The sequence below is a fragment of the Anoplolepis gracilipes genome, chromosome 5 (assembly GCF_047496725.1).
Source record: "Anoplolepis gracilipes chromosome 5, ASM4749672v1, whole genome shotgun sequence".
Classification (NCBI taxonomy): domain Eukaryota; kingdom Metazoa; phylum Arthropoda; class Insecta; order Hymenoptera; family Formicidae; genus Anoplolepis; species Anoplolepis gracilipes.
The window spans coordinates 4,571,905-4,597,121 of NC_132974.1; the positions used below are offsets into that span (position 1 = coordinate 4,571,905).

At 35.7% G+C, this 25,217-nt stretch overlaps 1 long non-coding RNA gene across 1 annotated transcript in view; it reads right to left on the reverse strand.

Moving 5' to 3' along the window:
• Positions 1-926: 926 nt before the first annotated feature.
• Positions 927-25,217, reverse strand: part of LOC140666322 (uncharacterized) — a 48,528-nt gene continuing 24,237 nt past the window's right edge. Inside the window, exon 3 of the long non-coding RNA XR_012046743.1 lies at positions 927-24,560. This is a non-coding gene — a long non-coding RNA (uncharacterized lncRNA). The remainder of the gene's footprint in view (positions 24,561-25,217) is intronic.

Genomic DNA, 25,217 nt, shown 5'->3' on the forward strand with positions numbered 1-25,217 from the left:
AAGACTTTAACATTTTGACAGGAAAGAGGAATCGGTATTCGATAGAATGACGTTACACAAGTTACAGTTTCAATAAAATAAATATCGCAAAAAAATGATAAGAACATAGTGTAATATATAGACGAGAAATATAGTTTACGTATAAATTATTATGTGTTTTTTTTTTCTTTAAATTATTCAAAAGTCAATTGTTATTTTTATAGAGAAAAAGATTGTAAGATTACAATCAATACTATAAATTATGTAGCCAAAAGGGAATATTTACGCCATCAATTTATAATCTGTAACGTATTGTCGTCCATAATGTGTTTGCAGGTTCGAGAGGGTAGAGATGTAATTATAATACTGGCTGATATTTATATTATATTTGTGGAGGATTTTACCCTTTCCTTCGATTCTCTTAACGGCGACTTTGACGCACCATATAATCATGACACGCAGCAGGTACGTCTCACTTCTCGGAGCCGGTTTTGAGAAGCTTTTGAAACTCGAGAAGCGACACCGACACGTGACCTACTGATTCGTTTCGTGTACGAGTCTTTTCTTGCAATTGAGACCTATGAAATATATCAATCCGTCGGTATATATGTCAATAGTATTTAAAATTTATATAAGGCGATATAATAAATATATGTTAAGAAAAAAAGAAAAAAATAATATAAGTTTTACGACTTCTGTTTTGACATTTTTAAAATTTTAATAAAACTAACAATAAGATAATTATAACAATTAAATTAGTTTGTCGTATTTAGTGACGTAATTATTTCTCGATTATTCTAAATATTGTGAGAAAGCTAGTAGTATCAAAATACAAATCTTTAATTATGGGATTTTTTATAATTTTTATATTATGTACATATAATATATTAAATATAATATATAATGTATACAAGAAAATGCTCATTACATTTGTATCAACATTTTTTTGTAGTACATGCATATTTTAATAAGCTATTTAAAGATATTTAAAAGTTTATTATTCATATATTAAATATTAAATAATTTAAATAATTCTTCTGTAATTAAAGAAAAAATATTTAAACATAAATGGACTTCTCCAACTTTCTCCAACCACCAGAGAAATTTTTTCTAATATTCAATATTAAGTATAAGACGAATTAATAATACCATAAATAATAATTCTCTCTTTCAAAGACATAACGTTCGGTGTCCTACAAGTCATAATCGTCATTAAACAAATGGATAAAGAAATCTATAAGTTCTTTTTTTCAAAATCATACGTAGATAAACGCAAACATTCCTTTAAGTGGACTTAAATGATCACGCGAGAAGGAGTTTCTATCGGAAGTCGCAATGAAAAATTGCCGCGATAACGGTCAAACACAATAAACTCCCCCACTCAGGTCGCCCAGTGGCGACTGAGACTAATTGCGGCTCCGATTACAATGTCCTCGGCTATTATTATAATTTATAACTCGGTATTGTTGTTGCGCGATCACGTTATCGGTGATGTGACGCGCGCATGCCTTTCCATCGTCGAAGCCAACGAACGAAACCTGTTCGGTTGACATTTTATGTGATATGAATTTTTTGTTTTGATTTTATAAAACGGTAAAAAGCCCCATTAGTTTTCGAAGGCAAGAACTCAATTATTGGAAAGATTGTTAGCATGATTTTTAGGTTGACTTTTAAGTCAGATCATAAAGAATTGAACCGCGGTAGTTGTGGTTCACAGACGTCAATAAAAATGACCCTAAATTGTCTTGAATTTCACAGTGAATTGGATCGCAGATATGGTGTATTATTACTGAGACCCATGATTTTTATTTTCGAAAATTGAAACAGATGGTTACAAATTCGTGGAAAAACTCAACATATTTACAAGTATATCTATCGAATCTAAAAAACTTTACGCAACGTGTTTCTAACCATTATCCGACATGTAAAAAAATGTAATTTTTATAATATTTTATAATAATATAATATGATATCTATCAATATTATAACACTAAGATTAAAAATTAATGAGATTAAAAATATTACTTCTGATTGAGTTTTTTGAAAAATGTTGAACTTTTCGTCTAGTTTTCACTGTAATTTTACGTAAAAATTTAATCGTGTTAAATACGTATATACTTCATTGGCTAAATAATTATAATGGGTTGCCATAAAATAAGAAGATTCGCCCAATCATCCCGATCCAATTTTATCTTATGACCTTCACATTAAACAAATAAAGTTAATAATTAGAACACCAAGGCAGACTGTAACGAACAAAATAAATGCAATATTAATGACGAATCGCCGGTGATTGACCTCTTTGTGGGCCTCGCACGTTATTCCAACGCGATAACAGGGCTGATTTGATAAGAATTGGAATGGGAAAAAAAATTATATGCACTCTCCCAAGTGTTTTGGGGGATCTGATCGTAACAATTATCGTGACAATTACGCAATTGAGTCGGTTAGAGTCAGATTTATTATCATCGACGTAATATGGATAAGAATCGATGTGGATATCGAGTCATTAAATACAGATGCGCGGCTCCATCAAAGGTTTTTATCGTTGTCTCATACGTGAGTTTTCCCGAGATTTCCTCATTTTTTCTCTTAGCGGAAAAAAGAGAAATTATCATCGTCGCGTATTGTCTGCAAGCGTGATAGAGAGGTCTTTCGGGGTCAAGTTGCAAGAGCACAGTGCCAAGAGGCGGTGTTGCCGGACAGATGGATGTAGCAGAAGGGACTTGATCCATTTATTTATTTAAAGATTTACACAATGGAATCTATCCATCGTGTAATTCTTGTCTCATTTTGTGATAAACAAAATTAATCATTTTCAAATAATCGAGTCTTAAAATCATAAAGGAATTTGAAATGTAATAATCTAAAATGTTTACAACTTTATTTACAAATATTTTCTTATCAAGTTTTTTATATTCCTTCATGTCGCTAATGGATTGAAAATAAAATCAACACCACTTTTCCAGCAGTCAACGTTGGAAAATAAAGTTTTTCCATCGCACATGTCTCTTCCGCGTTCGCTCGCAAATTCCGTCGACCGCGAGCCGTCATAAATTTATTACCCGCTTCGGCCACCCGCCTCGGTCGCGATCCTCAAAGCTCGCAGGGCACACACGCAAGGGAGAACGAAGGCGAGAGCGTAGCCTCAAGGCGGGACTTTTTGCTCGGCACACATGTGGCCAAGCGGCTAGCGGCGATTCGGACCCGATAAAAGCTCGGATCCCCGAGATGATGACGGCCGAGAAAGAAAGATAGGCAGAAAGAGGATGGGGCGGGTGGAGAGAAAGAGAGAGAGAGAGAGAGTCGGCTGGACCTCGCTGTCCGCCAACTTGAGCGAATCGCATGTGCGATGGTGCGCACATCCGCGAGCTCGGACAGAGAGGGAGAGGGAGAAGGAGAAGACGGAGAAAGACAGAGACGTACGCGCGTACGCGTGCGTGTGCCGTGCATTATGCACGTGCATCGCTGGTCAGCGATGGCGGACCAGCCGCGACCAGCAAAAAGCGGCTCTCTCTCTTACGGCCAGTGTGAGAATGAGCGCGGTTATCGATTACGCGCGACGGGGAACGCGATGCGATTCATTAACTCCCTTTGCGGTCCTCCTCCACATCGAGTGACTTACAAGAAATTAGAGATAAAATATTTCTGCAATCTCATATTTTAATTGATTAATTTTTTATCGACATATTTCATAATGTGATTTTTCGATGGGAGAAGAATAGCAAAAGGAAAAAGATCCAGCTGACTGATTTTGGGAAAAGCACAATTTGTTTAGTATTCCTTCGCACTTGTACGCGCATGTTCGAGTTGTCAAAGTGACATTTCTCGACCGAAATAATCATGCGAACGAGCGAGGCACAAGTGGGTACTCTCGTACGAATGAGAATTTACGAGTTTTCGAGAAAATCATGCCAGACATTTTTACGATGTCATTTAAAACTCTCTTCATGATGAGAACGACAATGACGTCGACAACGCTCGTAAAAGTCGTTTCGCTTTTGCTGTGATATAAAAGTTCTGGACCGATAAGACGGAAATTCGATTCGAGTGCGGTTTTGGAAAAGTACCCCTGGCGCCAACTAATTATTCAATTTTACTGTATCACATTCACTTTACGACACTTTTTAACACTTTTTTTTCTGAGAAAACTCATTCGCTTCAACCGTAATAATAAGTAGTTAACAATAATAGATATAATCTCGTCGTGTAGATAATATTACTTTCTCCTCCTGTTACCTTGTCAACCGAACTGCTATTAAAATTTAACTATTATTCGAAAATAGATTTTCTACTGTCTAATTTTTGTAACATACTATAATCTATATAATCACGAAGAAAACTGTAACCTTTATTGTTAGAAAAAGATGTTAAAGTATTGTATTTTCGATTCTCTCTCAAACTTTTCATGTAATAAAATTCTCTAGTGATAATAGAAAAAGCGATAATTTTAAATATATAAAAAAATAGTAATACTTATAAATGATGATACCAATAAAATTTTAATTATTACATAATAATAATTGAATTTGATCATAGTTTGCACATTTTGTTATTGTTCGTTTCATTAGTCTAAGGATTCCTCTCGTTATACAAATTAAAAATAATAATGTAACAACACCTTTAAACTGGAGTAATAGAGCGTTTTTGCGCCTTCCGATTAGAAATTATTTTTTCTTTTTCGGACCACAAAATCTAAGATTTCTTGATTGCATCAGATGAGAGAACATTCCCCAAGCCTTCACGTTTACGACAGTGGATCGTGCCCCGGTGGCACGCTTCGGGTCGCGAGCGGTCGTAAAACAGCGAGGCCTTGTTTCGTCTAATAGCTCAAAACATCGTCGCCAGGGTTGGCCAACGAAAAACTGCCACCACCTTACCCATGTCCGTTCCTCCTCTCCTCTCCTCTCTTTCGCCCGCTACGCGCCGATAAATTTCCTCGCGCGCTTGTCAAAACGTTGGTGGGACCATAAATTTCATCCGGTTCTCCCGAACCGGAGCGGGTTATTAACGCGCGACCGACGTTTCGCGGCCACCAACGACCCCCGCAATAGCGTCACTTCTCCGATACCGGCATCGCTAGTTCACCGTCACCCATGGCGAAACACGAGCGGCACATCATATATCACCTTGGCCTCTCCAATTTGCCAGGTGATTTTTACGAGCCGCCGCCGCACACAGCTTTTACCGGGAAAACGTGACGAATCTATATCGTCGATGATGCCATGCGAACAAATTTCAATATATTTTAATGTATTTTTAATATATTTAATATATTTTTATTGTATGAAAAAAATAATATGTAATAAATCACAAAAAAATGTTTGATTAATTACAACCACACTAATCTGACGTTGTTAGCAGCAAAATAGAGAAAAAGAGAGGAAAGAAAGAAGGCTTAACGCTTTAAGTTACCTCCAATATGCGTCACGTTCATCGTAACGGGTTGACTCAAAAGTTATCCACTAGAGAGATCCGCAGAAGAGGAGAGCGCGCGCTTCCTCGAGGAATGCGAAGGATGCGCCCAACGTTCGGAGAAGCCGAATTTGTCCGGCTCGAGGATCTTAGCGTGTAAGGACCGGAGAGACGGGCGGGTTCTTCAGGCTCGAGGACACTCCGTCGTTCCCTCGAGCTGTCATGCGCCTGACGCGAGGCAAGGGTTTCCAAAGTGCCCGATAGTGTATCCGTCGAGACGGATAACCCGCGCGGCTCGAGCGTCGCGATATGTCGGTGTTATTATATGGACACCGTATAAAGTTTCCTGCCGCTCGCGTTCAGCTGCTTTTCGTCAAAAAGAGAAGCCCGCGACGGCCACGATACGCGTCTTTAGGACTTTTTCTTACGTTCGGCCCGTTTGACACTTGATAGCGTTAGGCGGACCTATTAGGGCGTGTATTAGAATATCTACGCAATGCGTACGTACCCACTCATATATATATATATATATATATATATATATATATATATATATATACACATGCGACATACGTGCGTATATAGAGATACATAGGATGACGTAGGCAGACATAGACACGTGGTGCGGGCACGCGGGTATGGAATACGAGGCCTCACGAAGCATTCTCCTTCTTCTTCTTTCCCCTCTTTTTCTTGTCTTCTTCTTCTTCTTCTGCGTCTTCTTCGACTTCGAGGAGTCGTTTCTTGCCGCTGTCCGCGTCCGTCAGATATGATCTTTCCCGTTTGATAAATCACTACCGGAAATTCCGACAAAAAAAAACATTGCTCTCTCTCTCTCTCTCTCTCTCTCTCTCTCTCTCTCTCTCTCTCTCTCTCTCTCTTTCTTTCGCGCTCTAAATGTTTAATTAGTGAGTATCCGTTAGAGCATTCTTTTCCTCGCGAAGGAAAACGTTACTTCTAATGTATCGTACAATATTGTAGACTTACTTGTACTTTATCTTGCATTGAACCCTTTGTATTCCAGTTTAGTGTATATGTATAGTGTAAGGGTGTATTTTGAATAAAATGTAAAAATATCTTAAAACTAACATAATTTTTATATATGTTAATTGTCATTATAAATTCTTTCAGCTTCTAATTATCTCATTGTTTTGTGTCAAAAACAATAGGGTGATCTCGGCAAATTCGCATAAAAAAGTTTTCATTTTTTATTTCTCTCTACTTCTAGAAAAAAATATTTTACTAAGATTGTTAATCATTCCATATACATATATCTTATTATATATAATTAGTTGCATATATTTATATTTATTTATATTGTTATATTAATTATACATACATCCATGCAAAATTTTTATTTAAATAAGTTATTAATAAATTTTTTTATATATTAAATATAAATATTATAAATATTATATAATTAAATAGTAAGCTAATATTAATTACATATACTTTTATGTATTTTGATTCCCCAAAACTTACTATTCATTGTTTTATCTTTGTTCTTCGGATTTAACTTTCATCAAGATTCGTCCCGTTGATACTTCAACAAAATCAGCTTTCACAATGATCTCAGAATCATATCTATCTGTCAGTTCATTGTGAAAACCAGTTTTGTCTTAATTGCCGGCGATGACTCCAATTTCATCGAATAGTTCGATAGCGTCCAATCCGTAAGACGGTATATTCTAAAATTATATTTATTAATTAAAAACATGTTTATATGATATAATAATCTCGAATTGCGCGAAAATTGTTCAAAAATTTTCTATAAGAATGCATTCTAATTGTATTTCTCCGTTTTTTGCGCCTCGCTTGTCAACAGTCCTGAAAATAGAAAAAAAAAACGGATCAGTTGCGACAAATTAGAAAATAATAAAAAGAGAGAGAGAGAGAGAGAGGGAGAAGAAGAAGAGAAGAAAAGAAAAGTAGGGAAGAGGACTTTTCTGCGTCGTTTATGCGGCTTTCACTTCTGCGGATTTTTAAAGTGGGGCGCGACGAATGGCCGATGCCCTCAGGAAAGAAAGACGTTCTTACCGGGCCTCGAATTTCTGTGAACGTCCTAAAATAACAGGCAGACGTGTGCCAGACGTTGCCGAAAATCGTAATTTCAAGAATCGGTCACCCTTCGTGACCGCCGCCCTACTCGTTGTCTGTTTGTGTCTTAAGTTCCCTTTCGAAAGAAAAAAGGAGAATGGCAATACACGTCTATTACAGGAAGAATACACTTCAATGTGCGTTTCCCTAAACAATAAATTCCTCAGCTTTGTTACATATCTGATAACGAGTTAAGATTTTGAAAGATCCGTAAAAAAGTTACAGATTTCAGAAATTGGTAGATTAGATTAGATTCAAAATTGAATCATTGTACGAAAACATTTTATTCTGTAAGTACTTTATAAATTATCGCCTCTCTGAGGTTCGAACGAAAGGGAAACTGAGTACTTGTCCGCATCAAAATATCTTTAAGAGATCATTAGAAAATGTGTCGATAGATCGGACTAAGGATAATATTCGCCTCAAGGGTCTGACGAAACAAATGTTAATTCCACAACATAATAAAGCAAAATTTAAAAAAGTTATAAAATTAAAAGAAATCAAAATAAAGTTAACTGAAATCAACAATAATTAAAAAATATAATAATAAAACAATGCATGGCTTGTCGATTTCAACGTAAATATCGAATTTAAAAATCTGTGCACTTATTTATTATCTATACCAAATTTCTTCTTACTGATCCGTATTATTACCGAGACATTTTTTTTATATCTTTAATAAAGTTATGATAATGAAATATTTGTACTTTTGTAGAAAATAAATTAACGTTCGCATAGAGTGTGAGACGTACGGAAACCGGTGTCGCTGGACAGGTCAAGCATCACACGGACCGAACATGATGACCTCGAGGAATGTGGGGAACGATGATCAGTGATATTTAAACTCTCATCGATCCTTAATCGACAGATCTACTTGGGAGGTTTTCATCGTGCCAGCGGGGAATGTTATAAAGCGATTTAAAAACCGATACTTAACAACCTCGCGCGCGGATGAATAAACGTTTCTTACATAAACCCGTATTATCGCGTGTCTGTTAATTCCTTAAATGTTCGCAGCAATGCGGCAGTGTGGCACCTGCGCATTCTTTAACACGATGGTTTCTCTTACTATTTCTCAATTCAATCAAAATTATTTTGTAATCGCAATTTTCATATAATTGGCTTTATCATTATAAAAGAGTAGCGATAATTATCAATTATAATATTAGCAATAATTAATATACTATTATAATTAATATATATTATTATAATATATTAATAAAAATATATTATATTATTTTTTTATTTTATTTTTATTATCTATTAATGTCTCTCTCTACTCTATATTTTAGTATACTAAAGGTGGTGTTTAATTTCGTTTATTCAAATAAATAAATAAATAATTTCATTGTAATCTTTTTCAAAAAATGTGAATTGATCAATCTGTGAGATTTTTAATCCTTTGGAAAGATGGAAGATTAATCTATTTTAAGGAATTAAATTTTGCATCCACAAATGCAAAATAAACGCGGATAAACACGATTTTACGATTCTTCGCTATTGGACAGTAAACGTTCGTAAGGGTCCATCACGATATATATTATTTTATTCGTGCTTTATCGGTCTGCCGATAACGGTGCGGCGGCAGTTACACGGAGTCCTGATAAAGATACGACGTGACCTCGCGACCCGCTGGCTATATTCCATGGAAGAGAACATCAGCGAAAAGAGGAAGAACACATGCGAGGATTCGATCTTCGTTTCCTTTCAGAAGTACTTTATAAAGTATCAAAAGCATTACCGCTAGTCCTTAGTTAATGACGATTGTTTTATTATCGCTACATTGTCATTATTAATTATTCAACATTAATGAGAAAAAAGTTTGGTGAGAATGAAAATGTGAAATAATTGATGAATCTCCCGTTTTACGATCGACGTTATCTTTTAATAATTTAATGTAATGCTCAAACGTCAAGGCAATTTGTTCTCTCTCTCTCTCTCTCTATCTCTCTTTCTCTCTGAATATAATAAAGAATATTTGTGAAAGTTATAGTTTTCACGATTTTTTCAAAATTTAATTTTAAATTTCTTATAGAACCTACGACTGAAATGACTTGTCCAGTGACTTTTTGGAGACCAGAAAGTTTACGATGATCTGCAACGCGACTTTTGGGCTGTCATTTTTCTTGAACGATATTCACTGTTTTCCTCTCTATATTTCTGGAATAGCAAGGGAGCGCTATTAAAAGGAGGGAAGTACGACGCATCGTAATGTCGATATCTCGTAATAGCATGCACCGTCGACCAGCTCGCTCACTGATTACGCCGTGCGTTGGATCCTTCCGAGAATCCGGCCACCGCTTTTATCTAATTAACGCGGTCAGATCGACCGCGACGGTCTTAAGCGGTCGTAAAACTTAACGAGTAAGAATCGCCGGAACATATCGTGATGTACGCACGCAAAGTTGCCGGCTACTATCGAGATTGCGTGTTATCTCGTTGCGAAATGTTGCCTGATAATCGTCTTTACGGATAACACAAAGGATAGAATCGCAGAACGACTATCGAAATAATTCTTCAATGAATATCGAATCAATGTACCGCAAATTAGATTATTTGAATGGATAAATCAATTTTTTTTTAGGTTCACGCTTCTGCTGAAAATAATTGTTGTAATTTTCAGTTAAATAAATAAAATCAAATGACATGCATAAGATGATTAATTCATATGATGAAAAAATATATAAGAGATTGAGTAGGTATTTGTTATACTTAGAAAACAATGGGAAATATGAAATAAATAATAAAAGAGGGGAGGACACATTTAATAATTAATTACTAATGTAATACACGCGGAAAATTCATATATAATTATTATTATTTATGTAAAAAAATACATTATTTCTTTATCAATAAAGAAAAGCTAAATTAAGAAAAAATTAAAATACATTTATTTATTTTCAGCAATTATAAGTTTGTCCAAGAACACATTTACATCACGGCTCTTTTATAAAAAAAAAATATATATAACAAGTGTCGATAATTGATCTAAGGGAAAACAGTCGGTATATTTAATAAAAGATACTCTGTACCGACAGACTGCAAGTTACCGATTGCAACTAACATGAAATCTCTACATGATCATCAATCATCATTAAGTTCTCTGCTTTACCGACCAGATATTTTGCATGATCCAGTCAATGCTCGAATATATATACTGTGTGTAATGCAAGACAAAAAAAACTTATGTAAAAGTTTGTCAAGCAAGTTACTTCCTTATAGCACAAATTAAAAGATATTAAAAGTCTGAAAAGAAACCAGATAGTACTTTTATATCAAGACGATAAATTTATATCAAGGATTTTGTCAAAATTTTTAATCTCAAAATATGCATATATAAATATAAATATTTATACATTTAAAATATTTTTTTTTTTTTTTTTTTTCGAAAATAGTTTTATTGTTTCTGCTTCTTCGTAAAAGCTTGAAACCGATAGCCTATCGAATTCAAATCTCGACATTTTAGTCTAGACTCTAGACAGTTAAATAAAAAAATTTTTCTTATATTTATTCATGATATAATAATAGGTATGTAAGATTTTAATTTTTTTACGTCCACATCACCAAGAGCTGAGCTCACCGAAATTTTAATCTCGCGCGAACTGCCTCGTGCGAAAGGGCGTAGTAAGCGGAAGAGGCGTAAAAGTCATTCAGTCCAGCGGCGAGCCATTGATAGAGGCGACGAAGCGAGGTCAGCTATTTGTACGCGTGACAGACCCCTCCGGAGAATCTCGCGCACGGACGAGAACGGTGGCATACGCGCGCACGCACGCACGCAATCGCTCGGCTGTATACGTGCGTGACACATCCGCGTCGCGTTGCGTAGCGCGATTCGATTCCGGAGCTCGATACAGTGGTCGAAAAAAAATCCGACAAAAAAGATATTGGGAGATTATCTGAGTCTCGTTAGAGCCTGATCGTTATTCATTCGATACATCACGCGTCTTTTCTTCACGATAGATCGCTTTACACGAACGTTTACACAGCTGTCGAACCGCATTGATATCTGGAAGATAGAGATTCTCGTTGTCTCTAGTATTTTTTTTTTTTTTTTTTTTGGTGTAACTCCATATATTTACAGTTGTAACTATGCTGCTTGTATATTATATGTTTTATTAAAAAATAATTTAATTTCTTAGACACATCTTTTAAATATCTCTTACAAGACTTTTACATACGTCGTTTGGAAGATTAATACGTCATTTGCAATTATCGTTATTTGTTAACTATTTTTATGCAGTATTTTGTATAAAATTCGAAGTTTGCTATTTTTAATCGTATCCGAGAAATTTCGATCAACAAAAATTGCCCTTACAAGAAAATTGTTACGTCAATTGTATTTCAATTTTTAATTTGTAAAAAATATAATATATAAAAAATAATTTTTAGCAAAATGGAAATTTTATGCTATTCATTATATTTTAGCGATGTCATAAACTGCGTTATTCGCGGAAAAGAATGATAATAACGGGCTACACAAAAAGATTGAAGATTTAATCGCGTAAAATTAATATTCAAAGAATGAATATATATGTTTTTATCCCAATAATAAAAATTATACTTTATAATTTTTCTTTATATAAAACAGGTGGATATCATACACATATTACCAGTATATAATATATATAACGTGTAAATAATCCTTAATTTTTCCATCGTGACCGGACACACACACAAAGCAAAGCAAAGGTCGATATTTGAGCGTTACAGTCTCGCAAATGTGACACGTCCCGAGATCGATTTGCATACAATGGAAGCGCTGGGCATTCAATATGGTTCGGAGAACATCTCGCGCGGCAAGCATGCGCGGGTAACGAGCGATTAAAGAAACATTAACGCGTTACAAAACCGCATTGAAAAAAGGCGGCGGCGGCGCGTTGATGTCATCGCCGAGTCATGATCGTGAATGCCGATTAAACGAATGCCGCGTGCGTATGGCATACGATCATGAGACGGGGATGGACGACCTGGGGTGGTGGTGTACATACCACGAGGCAGATGTTTTCCATGCAAGTCCTATCGCGCGGAAGAGAACACCTTGACAAGGTTGCCGTTTTTTTCGAACTTATTTCTCACGTAGGAAATTGAAAATAATTAAGTAAACAAACAAATGAGAATATCTATAAATAATATTTTTGAATCACAAAATTGAGTTTCCCTTGCTTATAAACCGGGTTTCTTTTAAGAGAAATATTTATATTGACAAATTGTTTTAAGTTATCTATGTCACAACATGAAATAAAAAATTGGTACGATTGACATTAATATATTGTAATCTGACGTCTAAAAATCTTTCTGATTTTGCAAGAATAATGAATTAACAAAAGTGGAGGACCTAAAGTTTTTAACGAATTTTTAATTAGAGAATTATAATAAAATTTAAAGCTAAAAGTTATTAAAGTTATAATGATGAAAGACAGATCTAATCAAGCATTACAAACTACTACGGCGTTCCATTACTTTTGGATTATATTCTGATAGAATACTGATCGGTTAGCAACGATACGTAGAAATACGTATAACGATAAGATATCGATATCAAGTATTTTGCCTTTCCCCCCCCCCCTTTCTTTTCATAATTCATTCAATTATTGCGAAACAATATCATTACAAACAAATCGATAGGTACTCGGGGGCATCATAGAGAAAAACCTTCTTCCCGATTGACGTAATTTGCTCTAAACTAACTCACGATCGATAGAAACTTCGCTGCACGAAGGTCGAGATATCGAACTATGTTTGTACGTCCTAAAATTATTCGCTACATGAAATCAAATAAAGGAAACTTTTATTAAATTAAATCTTCCACGTTATGCGTAAACGATTGCAAAGAGAAGCAATCGTCAATAATTGCTTCAGTAAAACTAATTTTTCTTTTACTTTGATAATTTCGACAATTATTGGATATTGCATATTTTATTTTGTTTTATTTTTTCATTTGCATGCAAGCAACCTTTGACTTTTGAACTACAACTTCGTAAAACTTAACAATCTGAAACCGTTGCGAGAATCATACATTTCTTATATGTATTTTCATTTTCTTTCAATTTCGGAAATATGTATTTGTAAAATTGATGAAATATAAATGTTTTTATTACTTTTTTTCTTGTCATCTTGTCATCTTCACGAGATTTCGATTCGTCATACAATAAATAAATAGAACGCTTGCAATCTCCGTCGAACTATCTGATCCGATATGTGTGTGTGAATTAGTCGGGATGTTTTCGTTATACACTAGTAAGAGCAGTAGCACGTGCGACAACATGGAGATCGCCGCATGGAGCTGTCAAACTTTTCGTTCTGCGTGGTTGTCGCTTTGCGTTTCGGCAATGGCAGAATTACTGGGCTACTTTCGAGAGTTTCGAACAAAACTTTCAAGCGACGTGTATTGTTATATCGCACATGTGTATACACATTCGCAAATTAAATATACACAATTACAGAGGAAAGCTTTTACGTATCTTTCTAACGCATTCTTTATTTATTTCTATAAAATTTTTTCTACAAACCACCTTTTATTGTTCCTCTTTTTTGTACTTTTTCTAATTCTCAATAATAATTAGTGTCAATAATAATGTCAAAACATTAACATACAAAGCATTTATTAAACAATTCTTTATCCTGCTCTTTATATTGTTCTTTATATTCAAAACATTTTAAGTTTTTTTCTTTATCTTTTCGACATTCCACATGCGTGTATGATTGAATAATTTAATTTTTCCACACTTTTTTTACGATTTCTTCCCCCCTCCTTCCTCGTTTTACTGTTTTTAATAGCACGCAATAGGAAGACGATAACATTGCTCATTTACTATACGAATTGTCATGATGAACATATGCAGCAGCTCTGACGCACATATGATACTGACATGACGCGTCATCTTTCTATTCTTGGAGCAGCTAATTGTTCTAATTAAGAGGATTGCAGCTCTGGAATAACTTGACGGGTTTATATTTGTCCAACGAGACGACCGACGAGAATCGTTCCCATGTTGCTTCACGAAGACTACTTTTCCACGATCCGGCATTATTTTGAGAACGACATTGAATCCTCCTTAACCTTTGTAATGAAAACTCACTGGTAGAGAGAAAAAGATAGATATATTGATAGTATTTATTAATAGTTATACGCGAGATGTTTTAAGCATTATGCTTTTGAATGCAGAGTATATGATGACTTTCGACTCGACTTCTCATTAAGATTCTCGTAAAAGATTCATTCTCAAGATTGTTTCACACATACAAATTTTAAGTCTTCAATTACTAATTTATCTAAATACAATATTTTTAATGAATTAAATTCAAGCTATAATACTGCCAAGAACGGTTCATTGTAATGTAAAGTTACTTTACATTCCGAGCCATATAATATCGTTTGCTGTCGGAACTCACTTCGGCAGGAATCGCGGAGCATCAGAGCGGCGCGGTTTCTTTTCTTCATGTACGTGGCGATCTGGTTACCAACGGGGAGTTCGAAGAGAAAAATAGACGAGATCGTGAACGAAGTGCGAACGACCGCGGGGTGTCCACGGAGGAGGCGACTAATGAAACAAGCTCAGGAGAGGGGAGAAATGGAGAAAGCCGTAGGGGACCATCGTATACCATCACTTCACAAAGTGTGAAGTAGTGCCGCTCTCGAGCGAGAAGATAATCGAAGGATGAAGGAATAGGAAGTCGGAGGAGGATGGCGAATGCGGCGAACAGGGAAGACGTCTCTCCCGTCTTCCTCCAAGGACGAATTCCGCGATAAAATGGAAATGATTCGCAGAGAGATGAGACTTGTTCACACTGGGACAACTCGTTGCGAATTTCGGGAATTTCGCGAAATGTATGCGGGGGATGTCTTCATCGAGGACTCTCTGATCCGGTTGAACAGGGCGTCGAAGTAAAATAATGAAGAGAAGGAGTAGGGCAAACGAAGAGACAGCCTATCAAGAAGGACTCTCCCTACCTTTCTCTCTCTTTCTCCGTGGAAAGAAAAGAGACGTAAGAAACACGGAGGAGAAGAAGAGAAGGAAGAAGAGGAGGACGACCACCTATACGAAGATCTACACGGCCAGTGGGAATGGAATGCAGGTACGAGTCTAGTCCTCTGCTTCACTCCCGCCTCTTTACCTTCTGACCAGCCACCCTTCCGTCCCTCCTCTTTCTTCCCGTCTCTACCAGGCGTTTCTTCTTCTTTTTCTTCTATGCTTCTCTTTGGCATCCACTGCCGACCACGATGTTGCTCACCGAATCATCACCGTGTTCTACCTTTCTGCTGGCTTAACCATTTACTACTACATTACTGTGTCTGTTGGACTACTACTATCACTACTACTTTTGACTGCTGTTGCTGCTACTGCACTACTACTACTACGCGTGCACACGAGAGCTCATTTGCGAATATTCTCGTTGTTCTTTTTTTAATAGATTGATTTTATTTTGATAATATAACTCTTTTGTAAATTTGTTTGTGATTAAAAGTAAGAGATTGCAAATTTTACTGGAATTTTCCACGTTCTAAATTATCAAAATTTCGAACATTTTGATCCGATCGAAAGTTCGATTATTAGTTTGAATCGCTTGAATTCGAGGTCTTCAAACTGTTTCTATTTCTATCACGGAATTTATTCGAATCTGCGCTTTGCACGTTGAAATGAGGTCGACGTGCGGCCCTGTCGAGGTAGAGACGTAGAAGCAACTAAAACCCATACCTAGTATCAACGCGTCGTTGCACGTTCGTCTCGCATCGTAGCTCGTTAGTTTATAGCCCGTGCTAGTCCGCGGATAGTCACAGGTACCTTCTGGCTATCGTGCCTGTCGTGGCTATCGTGCTGATAACCAGCCGTTTATTCGCCCCGAATATTTATACCATAAATCTCTCTCGTCTAAGAAAAAAATTACGTGCTCTTCGTGTTTAGGAGGGGGCAATCGTATGGTATTATAATTTCACGATGAATGACGTGATCGGTGCCACTCAAAGCATTCGTGTACTAAACATCAGAAGCCACCACATAGTACATTCTTGAACGCTCTCGTAATGCATTCGATTAGAATGACCATCGTCTTTATTGCGCGCCACTAACAAATAAAAAATCTAGAAAAATTAAAACGTTTGTAATTCTTAACGAAATGACAAATTCAAGATCTAATTAAAAAATTTTTTTATTGTAAAATTATTTTATCTCATCATCAATTATCTATAAGAGTATTATATGAAAATGCCGATAAAAGACTTTTAATTTCGATATTTCGTATCTGATTTAAATCGATAAGCATTGAAATTACATCTGACTTGTTGGTCGTAAATCGAAAACACACTTAACGCGTTTTCTTATTAATTATAAATATCATAGAAAAAATATGTCTAATTTATAAATTGTAAAATCGCTCAATATTCGCACGAACGATGAGACACTCGCGAGAACGATACTCAAAATCGAATATACATTCTCAGATTAAGAGGATAAAGGCAATTTTACCTTTAGAGAGGTTTATTCGCGATGAAAAGAGTCGACGTGTGTCACGTCAAGTGCGAGAGCACTTTTACGATTTCAATCCTACTAAAATGTGTTTTCGAGGATTCGCTGCGCGACGTGAATTGTCCCGATAAAGAGGCCGTGACGAGGAGTGACGAGATATCTCGACGTGCATCCCGTACGGAAAGGTATGCGTGCGTTTCGCGTGTTTTATTGCGATTGCGCTCGCGCGCTCGTAGGCGACGCGGCGCGGCGCGGCGGTTTGAAGGCTCGAAGGGACCGTCTATCGAACCCTCCTTAGGTGTCACGAAAGTGCAAGGATCGTCAAACGCAGATGAGACATTATGCGCGCGCACGTGCGAGATAAACTGCAACAGGATCCAGGACTCGGCTCTGTCTGGTTATTATTCCCGGATGCCGCTTTATTGCATTGCACTTGTAAGCCGAAGCATATCGTGTGTAATCATGTTGTCGCAAAACAACTTTGCAACTGGTACCATGTCGATATTACCCGTTCTATATTAATTACATTGCATAGAAAAACTTTAATTTACATGCTCGAGAAGTATAAAAAAAGAAAAAAAAAATATTTCAATTTAATTTGTTATACAAAAAGGTATTGCAATTTAAATATAGAAGCTGTTATGTTAGTGCAATAATCACATCTACTATTTATATGCCTTGAGTATGAAGCAAATTCTCAAGTTACAGCTTTGTATATTTTCGTAGATAATAACCTTTATCTGTGTAACCGAAAGTACCTGCCGATATATTTTTAGAAAGTACACGTTTGAATCGAGGTCTGTGGAACGCGAAGACAAAGTAACATTTTATTTCGTCATTGCTATTTGGTTATTTTAGTGTGACGATCATATATATAAAACTAGGTAAACTGCCGAGACGCGATATTTATTCGGCCTGAAAAATTAAAGCACTGAATTAAATGTAAAGCGAGAAATACAGACAAATTTTATTTTTATTCACATTTTTTTTAGCAATGACGTTAAAGCATTTCATATTCTAGCACAATAACATGCAGTTATTACAGGATGCGCTTGCTTCATTTTCTTATAAGCATTAATCAGGAGAATGTCTTTGCGAATAGAAAATGGACAGAGACATCGGTAGATAATACCTGGAAATTGAACAACACGGAAAATTCGAAGAGCTTCGATAATCGATTCGTCCTTATTATAATTTATCGATAATCTACATAAATAATGGGACACACTCATCTTTGTATACCAATGCCTACTATGTCACTGTCAGTATGCAATTTTTAAAAGGTAGACGACGATCGTTACATAATGGATTAGAATCAATTCGTGTATACGGACCTTATGTTTCTACTATTATATTTAATATCGTATATTTTAACAATATTTCGTAGAATTATTCTTTGCCTATACGTTAATAGAAACACAATAGGTTCTTAAAGATTTAAATAATATTACCAATTTTTTTTAATAATAGAGAAGGCAATATATTGCATAACATTCCGTAGATTTTGCATGTACGATTCCGACATCGATCATCTTTAAACTGTATTTTTCGCTTATTTGCAATTATTCATGAATTCTTCGGAGGCCAATATTTTCAAAACTATCGACACTGCATCCGAGAAAACGAGATAGAGCGGAACGAACAAAAAGTTAAAAACAAAAAAAAAAAAAAATGAAATCGTTCGTCTAGGATATGATATGAAATTCTGAAGAACTTTCACGAAGAGAGGTCTTCGACTTCTTTGCTTGCACAGCACCCCAGATCACGAAGATCGATCGTTGCTATTCGCGATCGTTAGCACGGGTCACTGCATTCGGGTCGAAGGAAGTCGAAGTAGAATCGAAGTAGCCGCCAGAGGTTCTCAGAGTGCCGCATCATTTTACTCTCGATCATAGATTTATGAATCAATGTCGACAAGAGACTTCAAACAATCGTTTTATTAAAAAAAAAGGATAAATAAAAGAGAAAAATTTTGAAAAATTTTATATCTTTTTCATTTTGAAAAATTTATATGTTTGAGAATCATCATTATTAATATTGTCGTTTCTCAGTAGATATTTTATCCAACAAAAAGTATTTTATATTAGCTAGTTATTCGAGTGCGCGTAAAAATCTGCAAATATTGTAAACAATCACGTGTTTTTAGGAAATTCGAAGAGAAAAAGAACTGCGGAACTTTGGCATGGTTTCCTCGGTTAGTTTTGCTTTCTTTGTGAGTCGAACGTCGAGAAATGACCTGATCTCTTCCTCGCGTGGTAATAAAGTTGTAAAATATTTCGTTTTTTTAACTTTTATGAGAACTCGATGATATCTTTCATAGAATAATGGAATATCATTGTTCTCCGTATTCGAATAAATTTTGTATTCCTATCAACAAATCTACAAGATATTTCGTAAGTAATTGGCAAGAATTAGGTTCAAACTCTATGCCAAATTTCAAACTTTTTCAGATGAAAAATTAGGTTACAGACAAGCTTTAATTTTGTGTTTGGGATATTAAATAATATTAAAAAATTTGACAATTAAGTTTGTTTTCAATAATTTTAATAAATTTAATATTCTCTTCAAAATAAAAAAAATTTTTTTTATTTTAATAAAAATAAATATTTTAAATAATTTAAATTTAGGATTTAATCGTCATAATATTTAATGTCGAGTTTTCGAACATTGGTAAGTGGCGGTAAAAAATTTTTATTAAGAGAAGATTAGCGTTCAAAAGATGTAATGGTAACGTTTGTAGTGAGATTTATGGAACGTATAAGCAGAAACATTATTATATAAACATGCAAAGTGTAATCGCACACGGGTAAAGTCAATGCGGGTATTATTTTATGATTGCCAGCTTTTTTACTACAATTGGCTGCATCATGACGATGAATATTTACCGGAAACCTTTATCGGGCGTTCAACATTTTTTTAAATCATTATCATATACATATATGGAGGTACCCATAGTCTGCAAGTAATTAATGATTGTAAATAATAGGTTTCTGACAAGTCTTTCTGTCTCTCTTTTTTATCTCTCTCACGACAAAGAAAAAAATGGCAATGTATTCATATTTCTTGGTCAATTTCACACGGTCTTATTTTATAATTTAGAATTTAATTGAATAACGGGGTGTCAGATCTAAGCCCCGAAAGAAGAAATAAATGAGTAAAATCATAGCCTTCAGTCAATTTCACATGGTCTTTGTCTCATCAGTATTTTAATTTCAAGCTTAGTTACAAGAAAGGACATTAAGTTAAAAGTAAAAATAAAGCGAGCAACGTTTAAGAAAAAAGCATCTGCAAATTCTAGCTAAAACATTTACCATTAAAAAATAATGACAGAAGAGACGGCATTTTCTGCCTCGTAACCGCGTATATTTCTCGACCAGAGAACTTTCGTGTTTCGGAATGCATGAGTATCGCCGCGGGATCACGACGCGTATCGACGAGCGTGGTGTCGATCGCGTAATGGTATCGAGCAGGAATGCGCGCTCGATATATCACGCGTAATGTACACGCACGTGTGTAAAACGAGGCTTCACTATAGATGTATATGCGTAACCGCACGTTAGTGCATCAGCCGTACGTGTGTGTGTGTATTAATGTGTATATACACCGTCCATAGTCCCGGCGTGAGACCAAAGCGACTCAAAAAGTCGCACGGCGCACAGCGGCTCTCAGACGACGCGACGTAAAGCTCGCCTTTAGGCATACACGGGAACTGAATTGAAACTCATTGAAGACAAAATGTAGAGATATTATCACGTCTCTTAGCGACAAAGTTGTGTAACGAAGATGAGGTGAATAGAATTCACTGTGTGTGGTCGAAAAGTTTTGTAATTTCCACGAGTCCTAATTTCGAGCCTTAATGTCATCGAAATATACATTGAATATTATTGAGAATTTCATATTTTACTGCGAAAGATATTATAAATGAGTACATTTTTTTTTAATAGGACAAATGTGCATATATGTCTGAAGACAATAGATCGGTGGTTTTCGGACTGTCACGTATCAATCTGTCATACGGTGGTCCCGAGGGTTCCGATGTCCCATGAGAAACATTCTAAAGTATGTGCAGTTTGTTAGAAAACTTGTTAAAAGTATCGTTTTTCAAGCCAGAGAGCGGTCAGAAAAGATGGCGAGTTTTCCGCAAAATATTCATCGCATCGCTTAATGACGTTTGCTTTTCGAAAGAATTTGACACGACATGCTTTTCTATAACCGTACATTCCCGAGACTGGTTCATGAATATGACCAACATCTGTTTCAAACTTTCTTCATCTGTATGAATTTCTTATTAGTAACGACTTTTTGCTAACAATCTAGAACGCCAAATCTCTCTAATGATCGCAGATCATTAACAGCAATTTACAAAGATTTCGAGTTTATTCGTGTATTACAATTTCGTAATATTTTTAAGTATTAATATTTGTAATAATATCGTAATATTTTTAGGTATTAATGTACTTGTGTAAATTTACATCAATAAAATTACACATCAGTTATTAAGTCATATATTAATTATGGAAAGAGAGTCCATACTGCAATTTTGCAGTATGGAGTTTGAAACTTTTGAAAATTAGCAATATGATAAAAAGTGAATTATTTTCATTAACGAAACTTATTTTTGGACGAATATATCTATAAATAAAAACTCATTAATTGTACAAAAAGGAAAATCTAAATATTGTTCCTTCCATTTAGAAGACCTCTATACATGAGTGATGATTTTCGTAAAAAGGATTTACCTAAAATTCTTCGAAAGAATAGTTTCTGAGAAAAGAGCTTTTATAATTAAAAATTCTTTCCACATGTATATGTATTGTGTGCATGTATACAAAAAAAAAATAATTTAAAAGAATTTTTATTTTATGTGAGATGGAATAATTTCGTATCGGACTAAAAAAATGTTCTAAATGATCAATAAACATACGACAATAAAATAATCGGTTTGAGGTATCCTGAATTTGTCAATGTAGATCCCTAATGACCTTCAGATTTAATTGGTCCGTGATTTCTTTCTGTAGAGTTATACATTAAAGATAATTGTTTGCGGAAAACCGCAAACTATAAGTGATTTGAAAAACTATAAATGCTTGAAAATGATTTATATCACTTAATGTGATCATAACATTATATATCTTGTTCTTATTAATAAGGATATTAATTCTTATTTCAATTCTCCTCGATTTTGCACATAAAAATTCCTCGAGCCAAACGCCGGAAGACTGCATCCTCGGACAGGTAAAGACCTGCAAGAATCTCTCGTTGCGCAAAATACAATGGGGCGCGAAGCAACGGACTCGCTGTTACACCGGTGCGAAATCCGCTGTACAACGAGAGCAGCTGGTGCGTCCCTTCAAGCCGAGGAGAAAGAAAGAAGCACGGGTGGAGAGAAAGGAAGGAAGAAAGGAAGCGACGTGACGCAGAACGCGAAGTTCTACTACGCGAGGAGAGACCCTTCCTTTTTCGGCGGTTTTCCGCTCTCGTTCCTTCTCGAGGCGCGATACGAGTGAAAGAAAGAAGAGGGCCAGGAGGGTCCGAAAAATGGGGACCACGTAGCGGGCACGTGTCTCGATCAGGACATCTGCCGCTGAAAAGGACCCACTGTTACGTCCCCATTATATCGTTTACCTTAGCAGCAAGCCACCTCTCTTTCTCGCCCTTCTTCTTCTTCTTCCTCCTCCTCCTCCTCCTTCTTCTCTCCCCCCATTTTTTCCTACTACACTGCTCGCTTGCCCTTCATCTCCTTGTGTCTAGGAACAAGCAGCTGCCCTTTTCTCTATAAAGCGGACCTACGCACCTGCCCTTCGAGGAGGATGACTGTTAACCGGTCTCGGGGTGATCATCGTGACGTATTGCCGGCCGATGAGAGAAAAAAGTGGGCTAACTACTGAGATGATGCAACCGAAAAAAATGCACCGATCAAACAAATATTATGGTTTTAAACTAACGATCCGTGATGCCTTAATATAATAAAAATGATATTTTATAGCTTTCTTACAATTACACAAATTGTGTGCGTATGTGTGTGTGTGAGAGAGAGAAAGAGAGAGAGACAGAGAGAGACAGAGAGCAACAAATAAAACTTTTGCATTTGTTTGAGATTTTTTTGTTAAATTGAGAATTTATTAAGAAATGTACTTTAGAATATGTCTAAAATCTATCTGGCAATCTTCTATTTATAATATTAAGTGCTAAGTATGTAATACAGAAAATCAAAATAAAATGTATAAATGTAAAATATCAGAACATATGTATAAAATAGGTAATATATAAAATCATAAATAGATTCCTGTTTTGAATTTTATCGCAAATTATAAATCATCTAAAGCTGGTCTTAAACATGTGCATCATCATAATTATTTTGCTGACATTTCTTCATAAAATAAATAACAATGATATGATAAATCATCGATCTGTCTCTTGTGTCGACCCGGAAATCGCAAGACTCAGTAACACATTTGGTCAAACGCGGACTTTCATAAGTGACAGAATGTAACGAGCATTGCACGGCGTTTCTATTCCGGGACGACGGACGTCGACCCGCAGACGACTCCCAGACGATACGGTAATAATCAAGATGAGGTGCTTGGGAGAGTCTTTTGAAGACATGGGGCGCAAAATCGAGAATTTTATTCGTGAGCGATATCCGTCGTTAATAACGCACGTGTCGCGTCGTGTGCGAGAACAGATCAAGCAAAAATTAAATACGTTCGGCTCTTCAAACAATATCTTTCACTAAAGTGCATAAATTAAATTCGTCATAGACGTGATTTCTAGTATATCTACATATTTATAAGAAATTACGATAATACTTTTTTGCCAGTGAAATTTTTGCATTATATGTATGATGAGACGAGATATGAAAAAAAATTAGTACAATATATATATATGGACAAATCGTTAAAAATTTAAGTATATAAAATTATTAAGGATATTAATAGAAATTATATTACGGTATTACTTACATTATATATTACATATATATTTTATATATAAATCATATTGAAAGAAAAGCGCTGATATAATAAAAGCTCAACATTAATTATGAAGTCTATGCACATTAAAGATATCACAATTCGAACTTACTTAGGTCATCAAGAGCATCCTGGATAAGAATTTAAAAAAATATTATTTATGATAATCTGCGTAGCATGTATCATACAATGCACGCATAACCATGCCAAACACTATTATGATTCATAAAAGTATATTACCAGTAATTTCACAGTATTAGTGCTTATTATTATCAGTATAGTTCATAACTAATGATTATTTAATTTGTATGTATGTTACTAATGGTTATCTAATAGCTAGTATTACAGACTCATCACATCAATGTTTCATCAACTTATTTATTATAAATACGCCTTAGACACAACAATTGATTCAGATATTCTCAAACAAGAAGCGTGAAATTATCGCGATCATATTGCTCGAAAATAACGGAAGTTTCCCAAGCGTGGTTCATGTGGGTCACGCGTGTAGAACATGTTTTTGCTTAGAAAAAACATTTGGAGATAATTATATGAAAGCAAAATAAGACTTACCGCATCGTTTGAAACTGCCAATGGGCTTTTACGCACGCACGTTGCACGCATGACGCACTACCTGTAACCAGACAAACAAAACCAACAATTAGAACATAGGAATTATTACGATTGGTAAATATGATAATTTTGCATTGTGTAGGACGCCTCGCGTACAAGAGCCCTGCTACTATGTCGAGGAGGTGAAAAGGGGCGGTGTTGTCGTCATTAGGATTCTAACCGAGCTCGTCCGCTTTCGAATGAACGACCCCTCGACAACGAAACGGCCGCGTGCACACATACAAACAAACACAAACACACACACATATACACACATATCCATGCACGAAGTAATGCGCGCACGCACGGACGGAATACCTTGTAGGTACGAAAGGAAGCGAACTTCCTTCCTACGTCCGATGTCACGCGCACCACCGTTTATATAATCCATCCTGTGACGTCATGCTGTGTTTAATCCATTCATTACTGAACCGGCTCTCTGTCTCCGTCTCTTCTTTCCCGCTCCGGCGCAATAAGCAGTGTTGCACACGCAGAAAGGGACATTGACAACAAGCATAAAAGCGTTGTATTGATACCGTCTCTCTTTCGACGATGAAAAAACGATTAAAGAAATATATAGGCCACTTATATCTTGTCAAAGTAGTATACATATAAATATAAGGTTTGAAAATCTTTCTATTCAGTGAGTTGCTATAATTCTTAAAATAGAAGAAACACT